At 36.6% G+C, this 12,244-nt stretch overlaps 1 pseudogene; it reads left to right on the top strand.

Annotated features, from left to right (window-relative positions):
* LOC116811132 (elongation factor 1-alpha 1-like) overlaps positions 1 to 8,842 on the top strand; it is a 91,924-nt pseudogene extending 83,082 nt beyond the window's left edge.
* The last annotated feature ends 3,402 nt before the right edge of the window (positions 8,843 to 12,244 follow it).

Raw genomic sequence — 12,244 nt, forward strand, 5'->3', positions numbered from 1 at the left:
ATATATATTTTGTCTGGATATCTGGTTGTTTTAAACAGGAAGGTAAGTCTGGTTCTTTTCACTCCAACTTGGCTAATGGTTAAAATTCTGGTGTACACTTTGAACACAGTACAAACATATTCCTGGTTCAGATGGTCAAAAAGATGGCCAATGTTTTTCCAGTCTCTAAATCTAGAATTTCATACCTCTCACCTTGTGTCACACACACACACCTTGTGTCTATTCTAATAATACAAATTAAAATACTATTAATGTGAAGAAAAGCTCTTCCTAACAACATGAACCTGGAAAATTTTAAATTTGTTCCAGATACACTGGAAAATTATTATAATTTTCATGACAACTCAGCAGTTGGATATGTGTAGAAAATAAAGTCAGCTGAACATTTCTTGAAGGCCCTAATATTCTTAAATGCAGACCAAATTTTTGCAAGGTCCACAGAAATCAAGACAGACCAACTAGTTCTATTAAGATCTGGAGAATAAGAATTTCATTTCAAACTATAGTAGTGACTAACTTAATGTTTCTCAGAGTGTCTTTTTCATTTGAGACTTGTGAACAAAACAGCAGAGGTTGGCATTATGTTTAAATAGCAATCTACGATGTTGTAAATGGACCACAAGAATTCTACTGTTTTGAAGTTTTAATTGTAATTTGCATTTTTAATGAGGTTTGACCTCATGTAGGCTTACCTCTTTGATTAGAACTTACTTGGTACTATAAATCTGATAATTTGGAGTAATTTTCTGAGATATGTTTATATCACAAACAAACATACAATTATAAAATGAACGATTTTTTGCTAAGGTTGTTATAGTTGTTATAAAGCTAGGACTTACCCGTGTTTGTAATGTTGGAAAGTTTTATTTCTGCTTTTGTTTAGTGTTTCCAGTGTCTGAAGGGGATAGTTCTTCTTCATTTAAGGCCTGATGTGATCTGACTTCTGAATCCAAGGACATCCACAGGAGTTTGTGTTTTATATTGACTTTTCACAAAATCTACAATTTTTTGTGGTGAAGAGAATATACTGAGACCCTCTAGCTTCTCTACATGATAGGAATGGTTATTCATTGTATACAAGGAAAAAAAAAATCCAACACTGTATGGTGCTACTTGTCTCTAGAGTCAAAAAGGAACTACCATCTGTGGAATTGTTACCATTTTAGTGATAGACAACAGCAAAATATTCTGAGTTTCAAAAATATTGTAAAGCTATGTCTTCAAGGCCAAAACCACAGTTGAAAAGTGAAAAGTAAGTTTCCTTTAAAAATATTAATTTGACTCATTTTCAATGAATTGATGATATATTTTGTCATCATATAGCACTAGTTCATCCATTTTATTTTTAGGAGTAACAATACCAAAATGTTCAATGAGTTTTCTTGAATTCTAATCACCACTAACACTGTGAACAAGATGCAGGCTGGCTTTTCAGATATGGTAACAGTCAATCATTCACATTATCTGGCTTAAGTTTTCATTATTTTTAAAGCTTTCTTTGTGTAATTCCTTCTCAATAAATAATTTTATCCATAGCAGCTGAAGTCTCATTTGAAGCAGAAGGCTACAACTAAAACCAAACAAAATATTGCTTTTAGAAATTTGGGGAATGTATCAATGAAACATTATAAATAGATTAGTTCCTCAAATCATCTTAAATGGGCAAGTATCTCTTCATTGACAATTAACATGGTTGTTTAAACAATATAATGATGGATCAATTTTACTAAAATTCTTGCAAAATTAGTATCTGGCTGTCTTGCATTTTGCATATTTCCATCAAGTAAGAATGTAACACTTTAAGGTGGCAAATGAGTTCAAACCAATTCTCAAGGAAATAAATTGAGGCTCAGATATTCAAATTAAGCAGAAACTTTTGGGATTAATTACATAGATATTAACCTTCATTTCTCTATGCTCGAATTTCTGAGTCTGAAATGCATCTTTCTCCTCCCAGGGTCTAGTTGTAACCAATTTTTCCACCACTATCTATCTCCTAGTGATTGGCAACGGAATTTCTTTGATCCAATCTGACACTTTTCCCCATGTGCCATTGCCATTGATCTCTCCAATTTCTTCACTCATGCATATGTGACACCCTTCAAGGTCCAGCTCAAGCCTATCTTTTTCTATAAACATTTTCCCAATCTTTTTAACCCTTTGTTATTCCAGGTGTGATTGGTGGATTAGCATAGCAGTACCACCAGGGAGTTTGTAAGAAATGCAGAATCCTGGGCACCACCCCATATCTACAGATCAGAACCTGCATTTTCACAAAATTCCAAGGTTTTTGCATGTAAATTAGCATTTAAGAATTTTTCTGCATCCCATAGTGATCTCTCATTTATTTCAGATTTCCACAGTAGTTATTGGCTACATAGGTTTTTGACATTATCAGAATGTTAGGCCAGGAGCAGTGGCTCACACCTATAATCACAGCACTTTGGGAGGCCGAGGCGGGTGGATCATTTGAGGATAGGAGTTCGAGACCAGCTTGGCCAACATGGTGAGACCCTGTCTTTACTAAAAATACAAAATTAGCCAAGTGTGGTGGCATGCACCTGTAATCACAGCTTCTGGGGAGGCTGAGGTAGGAGAATCGCTTGAACCTGGGAGTTTGAGGTTGCAGTGAGCTGAGATCACACCACTGCACTCCAGCCTGGTGATAGAGTGAGACTCCGTCTCCAAAAAAAAAAAAAAAAGAAAAAAAAAGAAAGAAAAGGAAGAAAGAAAGAATATTCATCTAATTAGTTTTTCGTGGGTGTCTTATCTCCTTACGTAGAATAAAAGCCTCTTGAAGACAGCCACCAGATTCTATCCTTTTATAACCAAGATGGAACCTAACACTTTGTATCCCATGCTGTGTTTTATTTTCTTTTATTTTTAGTTGACATGTAATAATTATACATATTTATGTATACAATGTGTAATGATTATTTAAATAATTGTATACAATTTGTAATGACCAAATCAAGGTAATTAGCATACACATCACCTCAAGCATTTATTATTTCTTTGTGTTGGGAAAATTCAAAATCCTCTTTTTTAGCTTTTGGAACATACACAATAAATAATAGTTAACCATATTCACTCTACAGTGCTGCAGAACATCAGAACTCATTCCTCCTATCTAGCTGTAATCTATGTCAATTAGCCAATTTCTCCCTATCCTTCCCGCTCTCCTACCCTTTCCAGCCTCTAATACTCACAATTGTACTCCTTTCTTCTTGTGTTTTGATTCAATGTTTCAACTTTCCCTAACATCTAGTGGTTGACGTTTTCCTTTCAGATGAGAGGAGTGCAAATGGTATTGCTCAGCTCAATACCTGACACATAGTCAGTAGCGAAATAAATAGTTGCTAAATGAATAAATTATCGAAATTTATTTTTGGCAAGAAGAACCTAGTCTTCAGTTTACATTCAGTGGTGCCTCTTCCCAGTCATATTCTTGGGAGAAGAGTCCATAATGAGAGTACTAACGCAGTCATCAGCCTATAAGGCTTCTGGGGACATTTACTTGAATTCTAATTGGTCTATTAAAACATTACTAATCATGTTCCTAGAATAGCTTTTGAATCTTCAGGGTCATTAAGCCTAATGGCAATCTTTTGCCCTTCGCTGTAAGTCAGTATACTAAGATTTGTTTAGCTGCTAACTTGTCTCACTAATATAGTGGTTAAAAGCAGGGGCTGTGGCATCAGGCTGCAAGGGTTTTCTTTCTGGACCTATCTTTCCTACCTATGTGACCTAAGGCATATTACTTTACTTCTTTGTGTCTCAGTTTCTGTGCCAAAATGGTAGAGATAATAGTATTTTTTACTTTATAGGGTTGACATAAAGATTAAATTAGCTAATATGCATAAAGTGTTCAGGAGAGTGCTTGGCACATATTAAGTCCTAAAGAAATGGTAGCCCCTTTTATTTAAAAAACAAAGCAAAACATGGAGCCAGGAAATCTGTATTTCTGAAATGCCATTTTAGAGTTTCAATCACTTGTATGTAGGTAGTGTGGAATCGCTTTAGATAGGTTCCTATTCTGTTCTCTTTTTCTGACTCAGTATTTAATTTGTGTTTCCTAGTGGAGATGGCTTCCAGCACCGTAGAACTTCGATACCTGCTATAAGGATATGTGTTTGTATTCATGTTTCTATTGTCCGATCCCTAGGTACAGGTACAATATTAAAACTGAGTGCTGACTCACCGCAGAAAAGACAGCAGACTCTCTCCCTGTTCAGGTACGACTGACTCAGTCAGTTCAATTCAAATGACCTTCCAATAAAGTACTGAGTAAGCAGATGGGAATTGGGTTATTTCCAGAATGCTTAAGACCTTGATCTTTGTCACACCACTAAATGAAACAAATGCCAAAGCTGAGATTCTCTTTAAATGATGTAAATGATACCAAGATAATTTCATAATAGTAAATAATGAGGCTTTATAATTGAGTATACTATAAATAGTACATTGCCAAGCAGTGAACATATGCATTACAGCATTGCAGGTTAAATATTTTCTAAAATTCTGTTGGAGACTTACGAAAATGGTTTCTTTTCATCTATAATAGAGCAATTTTTAGAATGCTGTTGATTGTGTAACTGTCTAAAAATCTAAAATTGTCACATACTCAGTTAATCAAACAGTACAATTGATTCTTTATCACATTATATTCAAAGCTGGAAACACTGGGGCTTCACACCCTTAAGCAGCCAGCCTTGGGGTTTTGCAGGCTTAGGGTGAGTTTAATTAAAGTTAAGGGAGAAACCCAATTAAACACTGAGAAGAGCTGGCATCTTTGTTGCCCTCTAAAGACAAAAATACCATTTAGAATAAGATGATGCTGTAATCTCAGTATAAATGCCATTGTCTACTTCAGCAATTTTGATGGCCCAGGTGTTCTCAGCACTTTGAAGAGCAGCTAGCTTATGAGCTTTCAATTCATAACTACATTGAATAATTTCCATCTGCTTTAAATCTTCTCTGATAGGAAGTGCTTCGAAAGGAGACTGCATAAATATAAAAAGTGGCTGTGCTTTAAGTCCTAGAATACACTTATATTAACATGCGTGTCTCCAAAGAGCAATTAGAGTCAAATTCTATGTGAGTAGGTTTGGAAAGCAGAGGGTTAACATTTTCTATCATTGCTACATATAAAAGTGATGTAAGTAAATGGATAAAGGGATTTAGCTTCATGCAATGAAGAAATTCATGTCATATTTACATTTCAGTGACTTGATGCAGTGCCATTACAGTTCTTCATCACTATTGTGTAGTACCGCCCACTGGGAAAATGGTAGAGCAGAAAAATATGCTGCTCTACAGCTTGTCAATCAATCAAAAAACCATAGAAAGAAGCGACTACAAGCATTATTGCAAATGCAGTCCTGGCAAGCTGTGAGGGATGGGAGAGACAAAGCAGTCAATGACAAACAAAAATTGAAAGCTGATAAAATGTGATGTATTGGTATTTTTCTCATCTTCATCTCACTTCCTTGCAAGTATTAATTGCAATGTAGAAGAATAATATGGAGAGTGCATTACAGAAAGTCAGGGCTGTTGCTCTAATTGGTGACAAGCAAGTCAGCTATCTGGGTAATGTAGTACAACAGTGTGGTACTCTTTGCACTTTGGTGTGCTCCCTGATGGAGCCTTCAAGCTAGTAAGGTCAGTTGATTTCACCTATGAGAAGTCTTGTGAATGTTTCTTTAGCAGTATATAGCAGATATTTATGCAGACCGCTTATGAAAAACACGTACAAATTCCTTACCATCAAGCACCTTTATTTCAATAGCCTTTTGAATTCTCAGATTAATGTGTAATAAATCTTAGCAATGGAGAAATGGTTCTATGGTTACTGTTTAGTACAAGAAGTTGCCCCATGTTTGGAAAATGTCAGCAAACCCCACTCATGATTATAACCAATCCTATAACATTGTGGTGATATTTTAAAGTGATCTTGCAAGTGACTGAATATCATAGCTCAATTTTACGCAAGGGTAGCTGATAAAGTATTTAGAGTTTTTGAAAAAGAAGACATAATTATCAATAATTTCTGGGTTAGGCGATGTGGTATAGAAGAAAACATAGTAGTGGTGGTTCAGGAACCCTAGATTTTAGTCTATCTCCAAATTTATGGATGGATTGGAAAAGTTCCTCAATTCCCTGGACCTCAGTTTTCTATTGGTATAAATCAGAGCAATGGACAAAATAATTTCTGAACTCCCTTTCAGTTCTAAATATTCAGGAATTCTCTTAATCAAAGCCAGCTTATAATGAGGCTGCAAGTTAGGTGTTAACAAAATGTCTGAAAAGTGACCATTAAATATACAGAGGGAGGCCAGAAATGGAACAATTAAAATTTGTTCTATCCTGTTTATATTGCAGTAGGAGAAATAAATTCTGAGTATGTCATTATCCCACTATTTGTTTGTAAACATGATGCATCTTAATAGTTAGCCCAGTGACTCAGGAGGCACTGCCTGTCTAGTTTTCTACAAGTGACTACCACCCACACTTAATGTGTCACCAAGTCTCGGTGATCCTCCAGCTTCCTTGACTATTTTTTTGTTGTCTTTCCCACCCACATATGTCAGTGACTGAATATCGAGCTAAATTTTTAATTATTATCAGCAAAATACATATGTATATGAATAAACTTGTTTTCAACTGCCAATTCTAAACCAAGTATCTGGATTCAGATTGGAGGAACGAGAGGGAGAGAAAGTATCAGTTGTCAGGAGCCAACAGAATCACTCAGTACCAACTAATGTACTAGACAAGAGTAGTGACTACAATAAACTAACACTGGCCCAGGCCTGGTGAATTGCAGATCTTAGTCACAACATTGTGAATATATAATATTTGCATATGGCTTTCATGTGTATCGAGACAGTTAAGAAGAAATTTAGAACACAAACTCTACACTGCTTTCTGACAATACATACAAAACTTACATCACATCATAAATTACTCAAATTCAGAGCTTAACGTAATACAAAACCTACATCTCCAGAATGCATTTGATTTTAATAATTTCCCAGCACAAAGAAAGGCAAACATAAAAATGAACATAATCAACTAGTCAGGAAAGAGATTTGCAGCTTCAAAGCATAGGATGGCAGAAAGTACAAATGTTCTTTGCACATAGGTCTATGAGACCTGTGGTGCCATTCTAAGGGTAGGATACTTACTTTATGCTTGGCTTTATCATAAGGCCTCAATAAGTCATTTAGCTTTCCAATTCTTAGGTTTACAGACCTAGTTGGCTTATTCATTTTGAAGAAATGATTGTGTATCTTTGTTTAAAATTTACTATGTGGCACTGAGTTTTTATTTAAATCTTTGAAAGGAAAAAGCCTAAAAGTACGCAAGAGAGTTGGCACCTGCAAAAGTATCTGGAAATGAGTCAGGTTGAAAATAAAATGCTGAGTTTGCTAGGTAACTGAATGAATTATCTCTAATGTTTGATGCAAAATAAGCATTCAGAAGAAAGAGGATACAGAAAAGTGAACGGATTCAATTGCCTTCTCCCAAGATGCAAATGAGACTATCCATGGGAATTGCTCAGTACCTAGAGTCTTGGAATGAGCTTTCCAAGGTTTTCTTTTGTTCTCAATGTAAGAGAACAACCGAAGGATTTTCTATATTCTGATTAAGAAAGGAAAAGGGAAGAGCATATTGAAAGAAACATTTGGTATAGAAAGCCAATTTCTTCTCCAAAAAAAAATGTGTTAAAGGATGAGGGTGGGAGAGGTGTAGTAGGAAGAGTGCCAACGTGCTGCTTCAAAACTAATTAGATATGCAACTGAACTTGATATGGTTAGGATTTGTGTCACTGCCCGAATCTCATGTCAAATTGGAGGAGGGGCCTGTGGGAGGTGATTGGATCATGGAGACGGAGTTCCCCCTTGCTGTTCTCAAGATAGTGACTGAGTTCTTATGAGATCTGATGGTTTAAAAGTGTGTGGCATGCCCCGCTTCTCTCTTTCTCTCTCTCTCTCTCTCCTGTCCTGCCACGGTAAAGATGTGCTTGCTTCCCCTTTTCCTTTTGGCATGATTGTAAGTTTCCTGAGGCCTCCCAACCGTGCTTCCTGTACAGCCTACAGAATTGTGAGTTAATGAAGCCTCCTTTCTTCATAAATTACCCAGTATTTGGTAGCTCTTTATATCAGTATGAAAATGGACTAACACAGAACTCAATTAGGGTTCCCTGTATGATAAGCTGCAAAATAAATATAAAATTTTGATGCTTCTATAAGATGAACAAAGAAGAGTGAAGATATATACAAATTGAAGAACAGCGAAGTTTGTGCCTGGAATTATCATGTATAAGAGAAAGCTGTATTCTGGCTTAAAATGCAGACTTTTTGAACTTTTCATCACAATTCTTGTAAAAGACATAGAAAAAAAAACTCAAAGAAATTTTCCCACTGCCCCTAAATATTAATGTATTGTAAAGATAGTGGCAGAAGCTGACACCAAATCTTCTAGTCAAAATTCATTCATTCAACAGATATTTTGGGGGTATATGATACCTACCAGATATTCTTCTAGGCACTTGAAATATGTCAGAAAGCAAAACAGACAATAATCCCTGTTCTGGGGTAGGAAGAAGGGAGAAGATAATAGACAATAAGTAATATGTAAGTTATATAGTATGTCAGAAGATGATAATAACACTGGGAAAAAGAAAAATAGAGTGCAATAAGAGCTGTATATACTGTGGATGTTCATTGCAAATAGGGTGATTCGAGTAGGCATCATTGAAAAAGTGATATTTGATCAAAGACTTGAAGGGAATTGGGTAGCAAGAAGATGGTCATCTAATGAGAACACTGCATTATGAAGGCCGTAATGTAGAAATATACCCGATAGATTTTATGAATAGCAGATCAGTGCAGCTGGAGAAGGGTGACTGAGGGAGAGAGTGGCAGGTGGTAAGGTTAGAGAGGTAAAGAGTGGCAAGTTTATATAAGACCTTGTAAGTTATAATAAGGACTTTGATTTTTATACTAAGCAAAATGGAGAGCCATTAGAGGGTTTTTGGCAGATGTCTTTTAAAAGATCACTTTAGCTTCTGTATAAGAATAGACTGTAGTGGACAAAAGAGTAGAATCAGAGAAAGAGGTTAGGACAATATTTCAGTTACTCAGGTAAGAGGTGATGATGGCTTGGAACAGGGAAGCAAAAGGAGAGATAGCAAGAAGTTTTCAGATCTTGAATATATTGTAAAGATAGATCAGATGAGAGATTGGGTGTAAGGTATGAGAGAAAAAAAGAAGTCAGGGATAACTCCATGTTTCAGGGCCTAAGCCACTAGAAGAATGGAGTTTTCATTTTCTAAGAGAGAGAAGACTGAAAGGAGCAGATTTGCTGAGGAAGGCAGGAAGTTTCATTTTAGACATTATTATGTTTTGAAATGCCTATTAGGTTTCAAGTGGAGGTGTGAGTAGGCTGTTGTAGGGAAATCAGCATAGAAGTCTGTACAGAAACCAGTATGGTAATCTGAAGAAAGGACTGACAAAAGTCCTTTGGAAGTTAACAACATAGAGATGGCATTTAAATCCATGAGAACAGAGGAGTCCACCTAGGGAGTGAGTATAGATAGAGAAGGAAAAAGTAAAAACCAAGTTTCAGAGACTCCAACATTAGGAGGTTAGGGAGAAGAGGAGGGATTAACAACAGATACTGAAGAGTACCCAGTCAGGTAGGAGGGAAATCGGGAAAGTGTGGTATCCTGAAAACCAATCAAAGAAAATCTATTAAGTGTACCAGATGATGTTGGTTAGGGCATCTCAGCCTTAGTATTATTAACACTTTTGGCTAGATAATTCTTTGTTTGGTGGTTAGGTGGAGGAGGTGCTGTCCTATATATGGCATTGAAGGAGTTTTAGCAGCATCTCTGGACTCTACTTTCTTGATGCCAGTGGGGTTTCCTCTCCAAGTAGGAGTTGCCTCCCTGCCAATTTTTGTCAATCAAAAGTGTCTCCAGACATTGTTAAATGATATCTAGTGAGTAAAATTACCACAGTTTGAGAAGTGCTGTGTTGTATTAAGTAAACTGAAGACTGGGAATTCAGTACTGAAATTAATGACATGGAAGTCATTGATGACCTTGAAACAGCAGTTTCAGTGGAGTAGCAGGGTTTAAGAGAATTGGAGGAGAGAAATTGGAAACAGCAGTGTATAAACAACTCTTCAAATAGTTTTACTGAAAAGGAGAGCAAATAAATGAACCATTAATTTGCGGGGGAAATGAGGACTAAAATTTTTTGTTGCTGTTGTTTTAATGATGGGAGAAATAATGGCATGTGTGTTTACTGATGGAATAATCTAGGAGAGAGGAAACAATTAATGACGTAAAAGAGAACTGTTGGAAAGATGCCCTTGAGTAATGGAGATGGGATAGGATCTGCTACACAAAGGGAAGGATGAGCTTTAGATAGCAACATGGATATTTTATCTGAGGTAGCAAGTAGGAAGATAAAGAATGTAGTTGTAGATATTGCTAGGTGGGTAGATATGGTTTTGGTGGGGTCTGTAGAAATTTTTTTTCTGATTGCTTCAACTTTCTCAAAGATGAAGAAGCAAAAATATTAGCTCTGATGGTAATGAAGAATGAAGTCTGGGAGTTGAAGAGTAAGAGAAAAATGAAATACTCTTCTAAGAGAATGGGACAATTAAATCATTTGCAAATTTTACTGTGATTTCCAGGTATTATTAAATGTATACTTTATATTTATGGCCATGAATTTAAAGTGAGCTATTTAGTGTGATTGCGTATGTTTCTTTAGCCAAATTCAACTGCAAAATGCAGACACAGAATAAACACAGAATTGACGTATTAGTCTGCTCAGACTGCCATAACAAAATACCACAGACCAGTAACTTTAAACAGTGAAAATTTATTTTTTTCACAGTCCTGGAGGCTGGAAGACTCGATCAAGGTTTGGCAGGATTTGGTTTTGGTGAGGGCTCCCTTCCTGGCTTGTAGATATCCACTCGGTCCTCACATGGCATTTCCTCCAAGTGAGATCTGTCTCTCTCTCTCTTCCTCTTCTTATAAGGCCACCAGTTTTACTGAATTGGGGCCCTAACTTTATGATCTCATTTTAACCTTAATTAACTCCAAAGACCATATCTCCAAATACAGTCACATTGGGGTTGGGGCTTTAACATATGAATTTGGGAAGAAACACAATTCAGTCCATAGCAGTTGAATATAGGTAGAGTTATACTTTGCCAAAAGAGGATAAGGGTATGAGAGGGGACAGGGAATATTACCCTATATTATCTGAAAGTCAATGATTGTATTGACTGATCATGGATTTAAGATAGATAAGGGGAGAGGAATTCAAGGGAGTGGGGAATAAAACAAATATAGATGGATCAATGGATTGGAAAGATTCAGTTCAAAGATTATTGAAGCCCTGGTATTTTAGGGTATGAGATTTGAAAAATAGAATATGATGGTTGCAAAAATAGGAAGGTGAAACTGAGATTTTGGAGGCATAGCAGTCTTTGGCAAATGAGAAGTTTTGGGTTATCACCTTGCAGTGGATGCTATAATGTATTGCTCCAGACTTTCATTTGGGATGAGGGCCTTCATTTCCCTAGCTACTGGGAGTATTTTCTGCTGAAAGTGCAAATAACTGAGTCTCTTCCTGGGCATTGCCCTCCATTGAAGGCAGCTACTTTGGCCAACTTTATGCCTGTACATCGAGGCAGCCCACTTCCAATGATTGGTCAGTTTGGAAGTCTGAGGGATCATCTCAGTTCCAGAGATCCTTGTGGAATTAGAGGAGGCCTTTGTTGCTACTTCTTTGCAGTTGAAATTATTTCTTTGCCCAATCGTGCTTCTTTCACTCCTTCATAGGTATGGTTTCAGAGAGCCCTCAATAAATTTTTGTATGCAAATATCCATTTTAGGGTGTGTTTCACAGAGAACCTGACCTAAAATATTTGGTGCTAGGTGTGCTCTGAGGAAGGGATCTTTAAAATGGAATATTGGAGTTGGATCACTCATCAGCTGTCTGGAAATGAGAACACTGTCACTGATGGTAGGTGGAATATGGATAACCTTCAGTAGGTAATAGCAACGCAATTGTTAAAATTCTTAGGGGGGAAGGGAGCGCAGTGGCAGTGGCCATATCTCAGGGGGTTGAGAGGTTCAGGATAAACAGTAATGATAAGTAATGATAAGGGAAATGGACAATGGCTGGCTATTGCTGAGTATTTAGATGCATTG

The sequence above is a fragment of the Hylobates moloch genome, unplaced genomic scaffold (assembly GCF_009828535.3).
Source record: "Hylobates moloch isolate HMO894 unplaced genomic scaffold, HMol_V3 SCAFFOLD_7, whole genome shotgun sequence".
NCBI lineage: Eukaryota > Metazoa > Chordata > Mammalia > Primates > Hylobatidae > Hylobates > Hylobates moloch.